The 19,070-nt window shown below is 36.6% G+C and overlaps 1 protein-coding gene across 8 annotated transcripts in view; it reads right to left on the minus strand.

The window, feature by feature from the left end:
- The window catches only part of LOC114664257 (histone deacetylase 9), a 714,055-nt gene that overhangs the window by 318,577 nt on the left and 376,408 nt on the right, over window positions 1-19,070 (minus strand). The window lies entirely within an intron of this gene.

Raw genomic sequence — 19,070 nt, forward strand, 5'->3', positions numbered from 1 at the left:
GTACCTTTAAGGTGGCACTGTAAAAGGACAAACCTTTCCACAGGGCAATGATTCCCAGCAGTGAAACTTGTGTGTGTATAGATCTAAATCTCCCATCTGGACACACTAACAGCTAATATAGCTGTTAAAGAAAACAACAAAGAAGTATATGTAATTCATATATATATATATATATTTGTAGAAAGAAAATAAAAGTAAATTAATGAATGCTTCCTTTTATCACACTTCAAACTTCAGGACACATTTTTGAATTAAACTGACATTTTTTTTTCATGAGAAATTAACTGTTAATGAGTACGGTTCTCATTGAAATATATTTTGTTTGAAAACCAAAGAGAACATTAAAATTACTAAACAATGCATTGACATTCATACAAAGGTCTCCTTTTCTCAGCCATCAAAAAGTACACTTCACTGGAAGCCTATGAATGAAACAGACAATTCTGTATTCTTTTCATCTCATGGTTGCGCTTCCTAGGCAAATTATCATTTTCAGTATTTTCCATTTCAAACCATAAAGAAAAAATAACTAAAACCAGTAAAATATAATTACCAATGAATACAATATTAATAAGGCTCAGATCCTGGTAAGCTCAATTGCTTTGAAAAGGTAACACAGCACACTGGCAATAATAAAATATATGATTTGTATGCCTCATTGACCTTCTTGTAACCTTAAAGTCCAGCTTTTGTAAGAAGAATTGCTATGGGTGATAACTGACAATACACAGTATGTCTACATGGAGCAGACATAAATAATTATAACATGTAAAGGTATCATTCATTATATTAAACTTTATAGCCATGATTCAGGTGTGTGTATTTTAATTTGGTGAAGTCTGCACAAGTAAACATCAATACATGCAAACATCATAAGGCCAACAGTAACATTCATTTCCCCCAAAACATAACTAGTTTAACAAAAATGCCCCAACACATTTTATTCAATTTATTATATAAAATTCTTAATGGGAGGATGCTAATTTCATGCAGGTTTTGGAAAGTACTGTTATGAAATTCAGTGTTCTTGCTCATGATTGTCAAGATGCTAGATTGAATAAGACTGAATAGAGAAAGGGTAAGCTGTAAATGGTCATTAGAGGTCTTAATGGCTTTATGTTCCTATGGAAAAGATGAGTAAATTCACAGTGAGCTGGTGGTAAGCTACTGTAGGATTTTAGGAGGAATGGACACCACTCCTTCATGTTGATTCTTGTTTGTGGTAGAGATATATTTTCCTTGCTTTACTTTATATTTATAACATACAGTAAGTAGCTTGATAAATAAGATGAGGCCATTCCAATCATGAAGGCTGCTTGGTTAGCTAATAGTTTGTCCTAATATTTCATATGGAAATTTTTAAAAAGTGAAAAATTTGAATTGTACGTTTATAAAGAAAAGACAACCCTTCAAACATGGCATTTATATATAGTATGCCTTCCAGAATGCTAAGACAAAACTTAAAGTCTAAGCAACTGTCGCTGATTATGTTCAATGCAAAATGTGAAAGTTGGAATTCTAAAGGAACTTAATTCATCCATCCATTCATTATGCAACCCGCTATATCCTAACTACAGGGTCACGGGGGTCTGCTGGAGACAATCCCAGCCAACACAGGGCGCAAGGCAGGAAACAAAACCCCGGGCAGCCCACCGCAGGGAACTTAATTCTTGCTTGGAAATAGAAAAGACCTGAAAGTAATAAAGAACATGACGGTTTTGGCCTTGTGTACCCATGCTTAATTAGCAACACTTGTTCTGAGTCTCATAGAATATAAACTTTAAGACAAATAAAAAAAGGAAGAAACAAATATTGTCTTCTGTCTATGATTTACAAGCCCAGTGATAAATATACTCATGTTTTGTTATTTTTTTATGGAAAAATACGTACTGAAGTATTTTACAGAAGTGTCGCAAGAGAGGATTTTTAGTTTGATTTATTTGAAGAAGATTGCGTAATGAGTTATTTCTATTTTCATTTGTCTTTACATATTTTAAAATATTTTAGGACAGTGACCCCTTTCCAGTTTTCCCTTTTCATAAAAATTAAAATCTGAACCTGTGGTTGTTGATGCTATTGTAACTTCACAAATACATACTGCAAATATTTTGTGAATGTGAATTAGATAATTTTGCAAAATCCCCAAGTGTATATTATTTCAGTTTGTTTAAGTGTACCATGGTTTGGAAATTTTTATGCTAAATTTGTTTTTGTGAACTAAATTTAGGGTTCTGATATTTAATTAATTTAAAGCAGCATCTTGCTACTTATAGCTTCTTCCTTCCTGACTTTGCCACAGTTCACTGCATACCCTCCACTTTCTAATGTGATTGAGCTTCTGCAATTTCTGTAATCATGCCACTCTCTTCAAATAACACATATCAGGCAGAACAACAATTTAGTTACATTTTTTTAATGAAATGTTTCTTTTCTTTGTTCTTTCTCAAGTGTAGCTGTGGTGGATTTTAAAATGATTGCATATTCTTGGAATCATTTATGTACTTTGCTAAGTTTATTTCAGATATTGTGCTTTTTTTATTTCAACTGGATTTCACAGTTTTCTTTTTATGTCAATATTTTATCACTGCATTGTTCCTGATATCTTTACCTACAGTATATCACTGTCATGCCTTGGCTTCTGTGTTTGATTCGTTGCTTGGTGACTACTCTTGGTTACATAACAACAGTCATTCTATTGCCCTTGGCATAAGGAGAAGTGCATAATCAATTTGACTTGAGGTTATTCCAGTGCAAATGATTTCTTGCTTACACCAATTTGGGTTTGCTTTAAAACTAAACAAGCCTAAATGCTTTAAAATATAACTAGAAATGATTTGAAAGAAGTAAAAAAATGACAGATCCCTCAGATTAATGTACAGAACTTCTGCCTTTCTCAGTATGACTCTGGTTTTGTTCAGAAAGCCTTCTCTGTTTTTATCAGTCCAGTAATCCCTTAGTATTTACAAGTCAGTCATCCTAAACTGCTAAAATAATTTTTGGACAATCCTCAACATTGAGAGCTTATCCTGAACCTTGATTTGCCTCTAATAGTAGAGAAACAGACATTTAATAGCATATTTATATATTATACATAAAAACAGACTACAATTGGTATGATAAAAATAATATACTTTTACCATTAGATCTTTTTATTTTCCTTGTGTTTACAGTAAACTTGATATTGTTCTTTTTTCCCTCTGTATAATTTTGTTTTAACATAAGAGAGAGTGTGTGTGTATCGTTCAAAGTTATAAATCAAATAAATTTCTTTTCTTTATGTTTGTTTTCTTGTAGGTTGAAAAATCTTTGGTTGCTATAATAACTTTAGCTGAAATAATGATAACAGCATTTGATCCTGCTCAATCCAGTTATGGACAGGGTGTAATTCTGGATTTAAAAATGGCTAACCAGTGAGAATCTATTGCAGGAAATATTTGTAGTACTAGGGTGTTTTACTGTGTTAGCTATTATGGATGTACAGTAGTGAGAAGTTAAGCAAAAAAACACTTTTTATTGGCTAACTAGAAAGATCACAATATGCAAGCTTTCGAGGCAACTTGCCTGAAAAAGGGGGCTGAGTTGCCTGAAAAGCTTGTATATTGTGATCTTTTTAGTTAGCCAATAAAAAGTGTCATTTTGCTTGACTTATCACTACCGATACTTTGAAATACATTGTTGCAAGTACGAGTTAGGTACATCATCCCAACATTAAACAAAGTCTTCAATTACGTGATAGTGGTGTGTGGTATAAATCTAGTAGTACAGTGTTTTTATTTATTGTTCATTTGGAATTTGGAAAACGAGTGACCTTAGTGTCACTGAACGTGATGGGATAGCTGAATGTCGGTTCTGGCATCTCGCAAACAACTGTTGTCATGGGCTTTGGATACAACCATTTCAAGAGTTTACTTAAAATAATGCAAATAGCAAAAAAAACATACCAGTCACAGGCAAACGGAGGACACAAACTGCAGGTGAATCAGAATGGTGAGAATTGTATAAGCAAGCAGATGGGTCACAAACACGAAAATCACTTCCAAATCTAACATTGGTATACAGAATACTATCTTAAAATGCAAAATCTTTAAGAGTTTATCTCAATTGGGCTATAACAGCCAAAGACCACAACAGACTTTGATGTTGTCAGTGAAAAAGCAAGAAGGTATATCTCCAATAGCAGAAACATCAAAACTGGACCACTGAGAAGTGAAAAAAGGTTGCCGAGTCATACATATCCATGTTCCTGATGCATGATGATGATGGAAGCATCAGACTTTGCTACACGCAACATGAATCCATGGAGCTGTCCTGTTTGGTGTCAACAACACAGGGCAGTGGCGGCAGTATGGCATTGGACCCTGATACTTATTGAAGAATTTCTGAATGGCAAGACCCATAGTATGTGAGCATCACCCCTGACCATGGCTACAATATATTCACTCTGAGACGAACACTTCTGGTATGACAATGCGCCACATCTCAGGGCACATACTGTATCACTAAATGGTTCATAGAAAATGGCAGCAAAATTGTGTTGCTTGAGTAGCCTGCAGAGTCTTTAAATCTAAACCTTAGCAGGAACATTCAGGATGAGGTAGAAAGGGCTGTTCGTGGCAAGACTGCAGGCGTCCAATTTGGAGAAACTATACAACACAATCAGTCTCACATGGCACAACATTCTTGAACAGCAGCACGTCAGGCATCTTATAGAATCTGTTCCCAGACAAATTTATGCTGTTCTGAGAGCCAAAGGACATGCAATATGCTACTAGATAAGTGCACTTTGAATGATGATATTTATGTAATAATATGTTTTCTAGTTTGGCACATATATGTTATTAATGTATACAGTAATCCCTCCTCCATCGCGGGGGTTGCGTTCCAGAGCCACCCGCGAAATAAGAAAATCCACGAAGTAGAAACCATATGTTTATATGGTTATTTTTATATTGTCATGCTTGGGTCACAGATTTGCGCAGAAACACAGGAGGTTGTAGAGAGACAGGAACGTTATTCAAACACTGCAAACAAACATTTGTCTCTTTTTCAAAAGTTTAAACTGTGCTCCATGACAAGACAGAGATCACAGTTCAGTCTCACAATTAAAAGAATGCAAACATATCTTCCTCTTCAAAGGAGCAAACAAATCAATAGGGCTGTTTGGCTTTTAAGTATGCGAAGCACCACGGCACAAAGCTGTTGAAGGCGGCAGCTCACACCCCCTCCGTCAGGAGCAGAGAGAGAGAGAGAGAGAGAGAGAGAGAGACAGATAAAAAAATCAATACGTGCCCTTCGAGCTTTTAAGTATGCGAAGCACCGGGCAGCATGTCACTTCACGAAGCAGCTGCACAGAAGGTAGCCAACGTGAAGATAATCTTTCAGCATTTTTAGACGAGCATCCGTATCGTCTAGGTGTGCGAACAGCCCCCCTGCTCACACCCCCTACGTCAGGATCAGAAAAAGTCAGCGCAAGAGAGAGAGAGAGAAAAGTAAGCTGGGTAGCTTCTCAGCCATCTGCCAATAGCGTCCCTTGTATGAAATCAACTGGGCAAACCAACTGAGGAAGCATGTACCAGAAATTAAAAGACCCATTGTCCTCAGATATCTGCAAACCAGCAAAAAATCCGCGATATATATTTAAATATGCTTACATATAAAATCCGCGATAGAGTGAAGCCGCGAAAGGCGAAGCGCGATATAGCGAGGGATCACTGTATATTATATTTTTAATAATGTTTAGTACTGTTTCATGATATTTCGCTATTACTAACATGATAGGCTCCCCATAACCCTTCACTGGTATATATGTTAGAAAATCCATTAACAGAAACATACTTCTCTACTTTACCATAGTGTTATTTTCACTTATATTTGATGTTAAAAATGCTACTTTACATAGACATTTTCAGTATATAGGAAACAGTATATACAGTATGATATGAGAACAGCAGGATGTAATTTAGTATGCTCGCCATTATACTATACCTCTCCAGTAGCAATTTAAATTAGTTCTAATTTTCCATCTAGCACTGCTGAATAGCCTTTATTTCCTGAAAATATGTGATGGGGATTTTTTAACCTTTTTTTATTTATACTGTTACATGTGCAGTTATTGTATTATTATTAAAATTTCTTTCTGAATCAGTACAGCAGTAGTTTTTAAGAGCAAATTAAGGAAACAATCTGCTATTTACAAAAACTGCTTTTACAGTATATAGTATGTACATTATTCTACTTGAACACTTGAGCATGGGAAAGGTGCTATATAAATAAAATATATGATTATTATTACTGTATGCTGTGAATGAATTTTAAAATATACAGAAAATGGGGAAAAAACTTGTCATGGACAAAAAAAAAATTGTGCCTTGACCTTAAGAGGAATCTACAACAATTTGATACATACGTCTGTGTGTTAAACTAGTTGTGCGTTTGAGGAATGTTGGCCAATGTGTAAGCTGAAGTTCTATCGTACAAACATTATCAAATCAAATTCCATTCAACTGGCACTGTTATGGCAATAATGGAAATAAAAGAAAAGCTAAATTAATATGGCCTTTACATACTATAGCAGATCTAATATTATTCTCCTGTAGTACATTTGAATTGAATTGTTGCTTTTTTATTTTTTGATGTACATTATTCAAACAGCATTTAAACAATATTATGCAAAGGTGCCACAGTGGCAAATTGCTGATTTTGAAAAGCACAACAAATGAAAAGGTTAAAATTTCTACATCTGATTGCATTTCTAACTTTGAACTTCCTTCATAAACTTGCTTGTACAGAAGACTAAATGGTCACAAATGAAGGTCTAGCTGCAAACAAATGTGTAGTCAGTTTAGCTTAAAAAATAAACTCTTCATCCACTGGACACACTTCTCTCACCACACCATGCATATTCTTATTATAGAGGGTCAATTCTGTACATCCCTATAATTGGAAATAACTTGCAGGAGCAACAAACATTGTCATAAATCTCAGAAAATAACATATAATTTAGTTTTCCTACTTCCTTTTCTGAAACCTAAACTCTAAACTCTATGGAAAGATGCCAAGACATACCATGAGACACTTTCATTGACATACATATATTTTAAATCTTTACAAAGCTGGTCATAAAGGTACTATCAGAACAAAAAAGAGTAACTGATTATAATTCATTTTTGCCTTTTATGCTGTAGTATTAAAGTGAATTACATTTAGGTAAAATTAAAATTAATGCATTCTGTTAAAAAATAGGCATATGCAACTAAAAGCTAGTACAGTATATATTTATATTATATAAAGTAGATACACATATACTCTGCATGTGTGTGTGTCTATATATATTGTGTCATTAATAGACATTAATTGTGTCTTAAAGATGTTGGTTCGACAAAGAATATCGGAATGTTTTTTGTAACACCGCAACACACACAGTTACCATTTCCTTCAGAGTAGAGTAGAATCCCCTTGAAGAATTAAATACTATGAATTCCTTGGTGAACTAGCATCACTTCTGGTAAGGATACCACTAACCTTGCCCCTTCTGCTTCCTCTGCTACATAACCCACCCTGTACAGGAAATATACATTCATTTTAGGATCTAGCTTCCAACAAAGACAGACCTCCGCTCCCTCTGGAAACTATTAATAGGCCACAGAAGCTAACTCTTTGTCAGATGTTACATTTTTAATTTTCGATTTTATTCCAACCTGTACAATTAAATGGGATGTTCTCTGGAGTCCTTCTGTTCTATACATTGATCAGTCACAACATTAAAACCACTGAGAAGTTAAGTAAATAACATTGACAATCTCTTTATAATGCACCTGTCATGGCTGGGATATATTAGACAGCAAGTAAACATTCATTTCTAGAAGGTAAAGTATTGGAAGCAGTGAAAATGGGGAAACGTAAAGATCTGAGCAACTTTGACAAGGGCCCGATTGTAATGGCTAGACAACTGGGTCAGTGCATCTCCAGAATGACAAGTCTTGTGGGGTGTTCCCGGTACACAGTGGTTAGTACCTACCAAAAGTGGTCCAAGGAAGGACAACTAGTGAACTGGTGATACGGTCATTGGAGCCCAAGGCTCATATTGAATGTTATGGGAATGCTCACTCACCTGGTCTGATCACAGGAAGAGTTACTTTAGTACAAATTTCTGAAAATCTTACAGTTGGCTATGACAGAAAGGTGTCAGAACTCACAGTGCATTGCAGTTTGCTGCATATAGAACTGCATAGCTGCAATCTGATCAGAGTGACCATGCTGATACCTGTCCACTGCCAAAAGTGAGTACAATGGGTATGTGAGCATCAGAACTGGACCTTGGAATAATGAAGAAGGTGGCTTGATCTAATGAATCATTTTTTTCCCCAAAGATTTTTAGATTATGTGGACAGTCAAGTGCATATGCATTGTTTACCTGGGGAAGAAGACAAGTCGGCGGAGGCAGTGTGATGCCCTGGGTAATGTTCTTTTGGGCAACCTTGGGACCCTGATGTTCAAGTGGATGTTACTTTGATATCTACCACCTACATAAAGATAGTCGCAGGCTATGTACACCTCTTCATGGCAATAGTATTCCCCGATGACTGTGGCGTCTTGCAGCAGGATTTTGCACCCCCCACAGTGCAAAAATTGTTCAAAAATGGTTTGAGGAACATGGCAATGAGTTCATTGTGTTGACTTGCCCTCTAAATTCACAGAATCTCAATCCAACTGAACATCTGTGGATATGCTGAAAATCAAGTCTGATCCATGGAAGCCCCACCTAACAAATAACAGGACTTAAAGAATCTGCTGCAACGTCTTTGCACCAGACACTACAGGACATTTTCAGAGGACTTACGGAACCTATGCCTTAACAGGTCAGAGCTTTTTTATTAGGGGGACCGTCACAATATTAGACAGGTGGTTTTAAAGTTGTGGCTGATCGATGTATAAAATATATACAGTAATCCCTCCTCCATCGCGGGGGTTGCGTTCCAGAGCCACCCGCGAAATAAGAAAATCCGCGAAGTAGAAACCATATGTTTATATGGTTATTTTTATATTGTCATGCTTGGGTCACAGATTTGCGCAGAAACACAGGAGGTTGTAGAGAGACAGGAACGTTATTCAAACACTGCAAACAAACATTTGTCTCTTTTTCAAAAGTTTAAACTGTGCTCCATGACAAGACAGAGATGACAGTTTTGTCTCACAATTAAAAGAATGCAAACATATCTTCCTCTTCAAAGGAGTGCGTGTCAGGAGCACAGAATGTCACATAGATAGAGAAAACAATCTCTAGCAAACAAATCAATAGGGCTGTTTGGCTTTTAAGTATGCGAAGCACCGCGGCACAAAGCTGTTGAAGGCGGCAACTCACACCCCCTCCGTCAGGAGCAGGGAGAGAGAGAGAGAGAGAGATAGAGAGAGACAGAGTTTGTTTTTCAGTCAAAAATCAATACGTGCCCTTCGAGCTTTTAAGTATGCGAAGCACCGTGCAGCATGTCGTTTCAGGAAGCAGCTGCACAAAAGATAGCAACGTGAAGATAATCTTTCAGCATTTTTAGACGAGTGTCCGTATCGTCTAGGTGTGCGAACAGCCCCCCTGCTCAATCCCCATACGTCAGGATCAGAGAAAGTCAGCGCAAGAGAGAGAGAAAAGTAAGCAATCTAGCTTCTCAGCCATCTGCCAATAGCGTCCCTTGTATGAAATCAACTGGGCAAACCAACTGAGGAAGCATGTACCAGAAATTAAAAGACCCATTGTCCGCAGAAATCCGCGAACCAGCAAAAAATCCGCGATATATATTTAAATATGCTTACATATAAAATCCGCGATGGAGTGAAGCCACGAAAGGCGAAGCGCGATATAGCGAGGGATCACTGCATATAAATTCAATAAAATGATATACATATTAAATAAAATGCTATTGTCTGTGTGTGTGTGTGGGTGTGTGTGTGTGTGCATGAGCGTAGGTGTCTCGTACTTCTGACCAATCAGATTGGTCAATTTGGCTTTGGTCTGATTGGTCAGTTTCACTTTGGTTGCTAATTCAAATACGACTAAGACAGAAAGCATGGGACAAGAGAGGTTGAGTCACATGAGGATACCAAAGAAAGGCATAGGAGAAATGCTAAGAATTGCCTTCAAAGATGGTAAGTAATCTCAAGAATACAAATGATGTTTTCTCAGAGGGAAATGGGGGCCCAACTGCCATGCATGGTCGTCAAAAAACTTCCAGGAAGTAAGCAAGGTGCCTCAAAAGTCTGAGAAGCAGGCTTTATCAGAAAACAATCGAGAGGAATCACCAGACAAGACAGGTTGAGACACACAAGAAAGGTGTAGGATGAAAGCTGATGATACACACAAGGCAAGAAAAATCAAACATCAAATATTTTTAAATGTATTCTATTACCTGTCTTTGAATGGTAAGACAGATAGTATATTACATATATAAGTGTAAGTACAAATTTGTAAAAATTGATGTACATTTAATGCAATTCATTTAATAAACAAACAAGCAAAAAAACAAACAAACAAATTAATAAATGAATAGATGCTACTGAAGTTACGATTTTAGTTTTTTTCTTAATGTAGTTTACAGCCTATACATCTGTAGTACTAGGGTGTTGTACCGTGTTAGCTATTATGAATGTAGTGAAAAGTCAAGCAAAATGACACCTTTTATTGGCTAACTAAAAAGATTACAATATGCAAGCTTTCGAGGCAACTCAATGTGGGTCTGTAGTCAGCTTGTCTGTGTCAGTCTGAGAGATGCAAACAGTCCTCATACCTGGCCATAAAACTCTTGTCTCTATTTAAATCATGTTGTAATGTGTTAAATTTTTAGCATGAGTTTGACTTCCCATTCTTTTCTCTCTTGCTGTGTTCTGAAGTTGCCCATAAGCACTGTGACTTTAAAGTCCCTCTCACAGTGTCCATGGCTGTTGAAGTGGGCCACTACAGGAACATCTGTGTTGCCACGTTTAATGTGAAACCTGTATAAATTCATTTTCTGGCGGAGTGTTTGTCCAAAGAGAGAAAAGAATGGGAAGTCAAACTCATGCTAAAATTTAACACATTACAACATGGTTTGAGAGTTTTATGACCAGATATGAGGATTGTTTGCATCTCTCAGACTGACACAGACAACCTGACTACAGATCCACATTGTATGGAAAAACTCATTAGAACTTCAAAAGACTTTGTTGGACAGTTATCTTATCCAAAGATCTTGACCATACATTGTTCTTCTCTCTTGTTAAATGAACCTTAGCTTGAAGGGGTCTATTAATTTTGTACATTTAAGACGTCTCACTTAAAGATTTACCAATGTTGTTACTTGTCCTAGTGTGTATATAAACACAGGGAACCCCAGTTTCTGTATTACATCTTGCCTGAAGAAGGGGCCTGAGTTGCCTCGAAGCCTTGCATATTGTAATCTTTTTAGTTAGCCAATAAAAGGTGTCATTTTACTTGACTTTTCACTACAGCCTATACATCCTCAATCATTTTCATACAGGTAAGTAAATGTATGTGCACTGTATGAAAATAAATGCTGAGCACAAAGAACTATTATCATTTTTATTATGAAAGATGCATGGAAAGACGATGATGATTTCGAAGAATAAATATCATCTTAGGTAAAAATAATATTACATGTAAAAAACAAATATACTGTAGTATATCACTGATTTTCTACCTATGACTCCTTAAAATACTTGTTGAGATCAAACTTGGCTAAAGAAAACAAAACAAAATTCTGTGAAAAGTGTTGAAAGGGCGGCTTGCTGCCAGAGAATGAGACTCGTCAGACTACTGCTTGCATCTCAACAAGTAGCACATGCATTCTCCCGCTCAGTAGCTCCCCTGTTACTAACAGGAAACATTTTCCTTTACCAACTGAAACATCTTTTCATTCCACTTCCGCTGTAGGATCTGGCTCAAAAAGGAGAGCATCACTACTTGCAGCAGAAGCCTGGCTTGAGAAAAATACAAAGAATCTCTGTGGGCTAAATCTGTAGGTCCACTTTGACATCAACCTGTCTGTATAGCCAAACTATCAACCAGAGGTCATGTACTTTGAACTTGGGGCTGTGTGTATACAGTATATGTGGTAAAAAACACATTGCAATTAAATATTCTGATAATATCAACCATTGAAAAAAGCAAAAATACAAAAAAGAGCCACAAGAGATTTATAATTACTTGAATAACCTACTACAGTAAATAATGAAATATCAAAGGAATTATAACATTATGGCAGGCTAGGTGACAGCTGGTCTAAATTCCTGAAGTATATTGCTTTAGTCAGTCAAGAACAAGCAGGGTCTGTGAAAATGAATACCATTGTTCTTGATCTGCAATATATTTACCAAAATGTATACATATGTATTTGAATACAGCACAGGAAAGATACAAAATGCATTTAAACATAACACAAGCAGCCAAATTTGAACCCATGAGCTTGTGGCTTCAAGCTTACAGCCATAGCCACTAAACCACACTGCCATCCAAAAACCATAGAGTGCAGATTCACCACTGCCCACACCCAGAATTAAAAAAAGCAGATAGAATTGTACGTGACTGGAAATAAAAGCTGAATGTTACAGACTGAAGTACAGGATCTGTATCACAGCTGACAGCAATGTTGTTCTTATTACATGAAAAATATATTTTTTTAAAGAAATTGATCTAGACTATTCTTGTTAATGCATAGGCAGTATTATAGTAGTGCAAAAAAAGAACTCTAGAATTCCTTAAAATCTTGAAAATATAGGAACCTAATGAATCACAATGAGATCAATGCATTGTTCCTATTGCACATTGTTTTCCAATATGTAAATGTTGTAATTTACCTGTACATTGCTTTTAAGTAGTATTTAATTCCTTGGAGGTTTTCACATTTTGTAGTTAAACAACTTTGAATAACAATGGATTTAATTTCTCTTATTTGGCATTGATCAATAGAAAAAAAGCTTTAATGTCAAAAGTGAAAATAGATCTCTGCAAAGTGATAAATTAAGTACAAATATAAACCATACAGTAATTGATCACTGAAGTAATCACTCTATCAAGTTAGTGTTTAGTAGATTCTCCTTTGCTATCAATTCCAACCTTAACAACACTTTTCGCAAAATTCGCCTAAATTCTACACTTTCTTACACTTGTTTTATTTCTTTTATTGCACGTATAGTTCGTGGATACAGCTGACTCGAATTGTATGGATTTGGCTTAATGTTTACAGATTTTATGGACTCTACTTTGACTGGGAACAGCTGAGACTGTGGATCACGGGACGAGAACCTACGAACATTTCTTTGTACCTGGCAATCTAGGACCTCGGGAAGATCTGTCTCCGTGATTATATTAAATTCGCTATGCTGATCTGCTCCCGTTTCATCTTACAGTACTCTACGACTGGGAACTGATCTGATGTTCATATTAATCTGGCTTTTGGCTCCAGGGCGATCACGCCTGAAATTACCAAGCGTTACTCCTTGTGGCTGTGTATTAGAACCTCCAAATCCTACTACCTCCTCCTGCTATGCTTTCTGCTGCTTGCTATCGCCGCTCACCTATGCTACCACACCCACCTGTCCTACCGGTTCCGCTGTGCTGTGCTGCTTCTCCACTGCTATTCAGATAAGTATTGCCCAGTATCATGCTAAAATACTCTCATGACAAACTCCTTCTTATTAAACAGTTTGTCCAGAGCAAATGGTCTGACTGGAACCTTGAGTCTGTGTGCCCAGGTCTCTCTTTATCAGCTTTGCACATCTGGAAACTGTGATGTTTCGCCATTTTTCTTTTCACAACTGCTCAAGCTCTGTCTGGTTGTACGGGGATTATGCGGGAACAGTCGTTTTTCAAGACCAACCACAAATTCTCAATTGGATTGAGATCTGGACTCTGCCACTCCAGATTATTAACATTGTTGTTTTTAAGTCATTCCTTTGTAGCTTTGGCTTTATGCCTGGGGTCATGGTCTTCTTGGAAAACAAACATTCTCCCAAGGTTTAGCAGCCTCACAGCATGATGCTGCCACCCCCATACTTCATGATATGGGATGGTATGTTTTCGGTAATGTGCAGTGTTTTGCTTACACCAAACATGGTGTTTATTGAGAAGGCCAAAAAAGCCCAGTATTAGTGTCATCAGAACATAGAACCTCCTCCCAGATTTCAGAGTCTCCTATGTGCCTTCTGGAAAATTCTCTGTGTATGGCCTTCACTTTGCCACTCTTCCAAAACGCCACAAATGGTGAAGCACCCAGGCAAATGTTGTATGCATAGTATAGCCACCCTCCATACTATAGCTTGTAACTCCTTTAGTATAATCTTATGTCTCTTGGTGTCCTCCCTCACTAGTCTAATGCTTGATCACTTGTTTTTGTGCACATCCAGCTCTATGCAGATTTACAACTGTGCTGTACTCTTTCCATTTCTTAATGACTGATTTAACTGGACTGCCAGGGATATTCAGTAACTTGGATATTTTCTTGTGTCCATCCCCTGACTTGTGCTTGTAAATGACCTCTTTATGGAATTACTTGAAGTGTTCTTTTTTTCCTCTTTATTATATAGGTCAGGCCATGAAACTGAGTCACCACCTTCCAGAGAAGGTGAATTTATACTACAATCAACTGAAACCCCTTCACTACAGACAGACAATCACTTTTTAATTAGCTATGTGACATCTAAAACCATTTGGCTGCACAAAGTGATAATTTAGGTGTGTGAACACTTATGCATTTATATTTATCTAGTTTGTTTCATATTAGTAATTACTTTAGACCACTTTCCCGAGATCTGCTTACACTTTGATATTAAGGAGTCTTTTTTCTGTTGATCAAAGTCAAAAAAGTCACAGCATTCTGAAACTGTCAAAGGGTTGAATACTTTTTATAGACACTGTACATGCTTTTCCTGCAGATACATCATCTTTGCTAAATATTTCTAAAGTAATGTGACTAAAAATTCGCCTCATCTCCTAAACAACTTTACAGAATATTCCAGAGGGACCAGCATTTCAAACATAAGGTACTATCTACAGATATGACAAAACACCTACACAGGATGAAAAAAAATAAAATAAAATGATGTTGCTTGTCATAAAAATAAATGTACTGTGCTGGTGGTTATTGGGTATAAATCAGAATTCTACAGTGATGCTCTGAAGTGTTAAATTAGTTCTTTGTTAGCATGTAAAACCTTATCAAATACCTTGTTAAAACCATCAAGCTGTAAGGTTCAGTAAGCGATTAAAAAAAAACACGCTTACTGGCAAATTATATTGTCATTATCATAGGTTACTTTAATGTACAGTTTTGCTATTCTCTCCAGGGCATTAGCAGGAATGAAAATGAAGGGTGTAACTAAGAAATATTTGCAATGATTTCACTACCCACATAAACAGTTTGACTTAAAAAGAACATTTGAAGTGTTTTTACAAAGATAACAAGGTTAATAAATAATAAGGTTCCTTTCCATAAAATATTTTCTACCAATCAATCTCTTCCTTGGCAGCCACTGAAAATATGAATGATGTTTATCATGTGACATTCGAAAAGGTCACATTTTAGTTCCTGATCTTGGAAAGGCGAGATTGGGGTAGGAGGTGTCACTTCCACAAATCTGGGTTGTTCTCTGCCCCTTCCATTGGTCTCTTTGGTTTGAAGAGGGGGCCATTTTCAAGGTGAAGGGTCATTTGATGAATCACATAGTGCTGTATGGTATGTTCTTTGGTGAGAGAACCTCAGCTAGTGATGATTATCTGACAGTCACATGTAGTATAAACTGTGTGTTTGTTCATGTTCTATGACAACCAGTGAACAGTGATATCTACAGCATGTACTGGTTCCTATTTAAAATATGGGCTTTATTGATAAGACTTTATAAAACGTTCTTTCTCAAGATTTTCCTATTGACTTATTAGTTTTATTTGTCTAAGGCTCTGTTGCTCTTTGAGTTGAACAAAGAGCACCTGCACCTTTCATATTGGCTTTGGTGAAAACTAATCATAGATTACAAAAATTGCTTAATCAAATTTCAACTAGTTTTTGCAGGCTTCAAATTATACTGTAACTTTTAAATATTTCAAAGTGTCCTATGTGTACACAGTAATCAACAATGCTTAAAGCAATTTCTTTAGAAAAGCTGATGCGAAAGCCAGGTGTAAAATTAGTTTTTCTTCACACTATAGATTCTAGTTATGAATATGCAATTTCATTTTTCTGTAACAACAGATGTCAATTTTATACAATCGAAAGACAGTGTGATACTTTCTGATCATAGTGTATTTGACTTCTTCTTCTTTCGGCTGCTCCCGTTAGGGGCTGCCGCAGTGGATCATCTTGTTCCATATCTTCCTGTCTTCTACATCTTGTTCTGTTACACCCATCACTGCATGTCCTCTCTCAGCACATCCATAAACCTTCTCTTAGGCCTTCCTCTTTTCCTTTTGCCTGGCAGCTCTATCTTTAACATCCTTCTCCCAATATACTCAGCATCTCTCCTTTGCACATGTCCAAACCAACGCAATCTTGCCTCTCTGACTTTGCCTCCCAACCGTCCAACTTGAGCTGACCCTCTAATGTCCTCATTTTTAATCCTGTCCATCCTCATCACACCCAATGTAAATCTTAGCATCTTTAACTCTGCTACCTCCAGCTCTGTCTCCTGCTTTCTGGTCAGTGCCACCGTCTCCAACCCATATAACATAGCTGGTTTCACTACTGTCTTGTAGACCTTCCCTTTCACTCTTGTTTATACCCGGCTGTCACAAAAATCTCTACTCCCTGCATCCTCACCATTCCTCTGACCTCTCTCTCATTCACACACATGTATTCTGTCTTGTTCCTACTGACCTTCATTCTTATCCTCTCTAGAGCATATCTTCACCTCTCTAGGGTCTCTTCAACCTGCTCCCTACTCTCGCTACTGATCACAATGTCATCAGCAAACATTATAGTCCACAGGGACGTCTGTCTAATCTCATCTGTCAACCTGTCCATCACCATTACAAATAAAAGAGGGCTCAGAGCCGATCCCTGATGTAATCCCACCTCCACTTTGAATGCATCTTTTACTCCTACCACAGACCTCACCACTGTCACACTTCCCTTATACATATCCTGTACAATTCTCACATACTTCTCTGCCACTCCCAACTTCCACATACAATACCACAGCTCCTCTCGAGGCACCCTGTCATATGCTTTCTCCAGGTCCACAAAGACGCAATGTAACTCCTTCTGGCCTTCTCTATACTTCTCCATCAACATCCTCAGAGCAAACATCACATCCATGGTGCTCTTTCTTGGGATGAAACCATATTGCTGCTCACTAATCATCACCTCACTTCTTAACCTAGCTTCCACTACTCTTTCCCATAATTTCATGTTGTGGCTCATCAATTTTATCTTCCTGTAGTTACTACAGTTCTGCACATCCCCCTTATTCTTAAAAATCGCCACCAGTACACTTCGTATACCACTCCACAGGCATCCTCTCACTTTCCAAGATTCCATTAAACATTCTGGTTAAAAGCTCCACTGCCATCTCTCCTAAACACCTCCATGCTTCCACAGGTATGTCATCTGGACCAACGCCCTTTCCATTTTTCATCCTCTTCATAGCTGACCATACTTACTCCTTGCTAATCATAGTGTATTTGACAACAGTTTATGTCTGAAGAAAAGAACATACTGTAGGTATCATGGGATGAAAAATGGATGTACATAAAATCAGAAGCTTATCCTCAGATCTAAACTGAACTCTACAGGTGGATGGGCTTCTTCATTCCTAGTTTTTAAAAGAGATTCTCAACAGAATGAAAGCTTTCCACTCCAATAGCAGAAACAGAAGTACAATTAAAAGAAAGGCAATGGAAGAAAAGGATTGCCAGAAGTATCATTTGAAACAGTGCTGTTAAATGATTTGAAGGACATGTCTTTGAAAAATTAACACATAGAATAAAAAACACATGATGTGTATTAATCTTTTTGCCTTTTAAAGCAGCAGACTTACTACTTGCATTGCAGGCTATATACTTAAGTACTCATATTGAAAGTGTTTAACTGAAATTACTATATTGGTGTGAAAGTAACAGTCTAGACAGATTACAATATTTCTCCAGAAGTTTAAAGAAAAAAAAAAGTCTGTTCTGTTCTCTAACAACAATTCCCATTTCATGTAATATTAAATAGGTGTAGGGAATCAAACTTTTTCATTGGTCTCTGTACAGTTTATGAACTTAAATTAGCCTTAAATATTTTGGTACAAACACAATTCTAAAAATGGTATTTAGTGAAATATTCAGAAAAAAATGTATCTACATATTTAAAGATCAACATTATATATTACTTTATTGTTTACCTTGGAAATAATGCAATACTTTTGATTAAAAGAATAACACATTAATCATAGAAGAAGAAGTATTCTGATGTGTATAGTGAAATTCTTTCTTGTATGTCTGACCAATGCTGTGACTCTGCGGCACCATGATCAACAAGAAGTTTAAAATTATGGCTTATGTGGAATGCTGGATTTTAAATACTTGTTTGCAAGGTCAGAATAAAAAGAATAAAAGTGTATCTCTAATTGTGCCAAAAAGTCATAAGTAAAAATTGTGATAATGGACGACGTCATTTACAAACTCACATAGAAGTTAATATGCATCTAAATATTTTGTTTTATTTTTTACCTAAAATATAGTACAGAAGAGTATAGTAAAGAGAAGAAAAAAACAGATACAATGAAGAAAAAAAATGCCTTTATCATGATTAAAGTTGAAATTAACACTTTATTCTCGTAGTTTATTTCATGATTAGAGATGTCCCTATTTTTTTTTCCCCTGTGGCCCTAATACTCTTCTGTAGTACAGTCATATACTCTTATTTAACAACAGAAGTTAATTTTTCATTAGTCTCTTATGCAAAATTTATTGTTGCTAACTGTGTTGTACTTTTTCTTTGTTTAGGGTTATATATACAGTAGTATATGTTTAGCATATTTTAAAATAAATGTGGTAAAGTGCTGCTACTTGACAGATACTGTGACCTGGACTTGAATCCTGTGCCGGGCCA

The sequence above is a fragment of the Erpetoichthys calabaricus genome, chromosome 13, assembly GCF_900747795.2.
Source record: "Erpetoichthys calabaricus chromosome 13, fErpCal1.3, whole genome shotgun sequence".
Classification (NCBI taxonomy): Eukaryota; Metazoa; Chordata; class Cladistia; order Polypteriformes; family Polypteridae; genus Erpetoichthys; species Erpetoichthys calabaricus.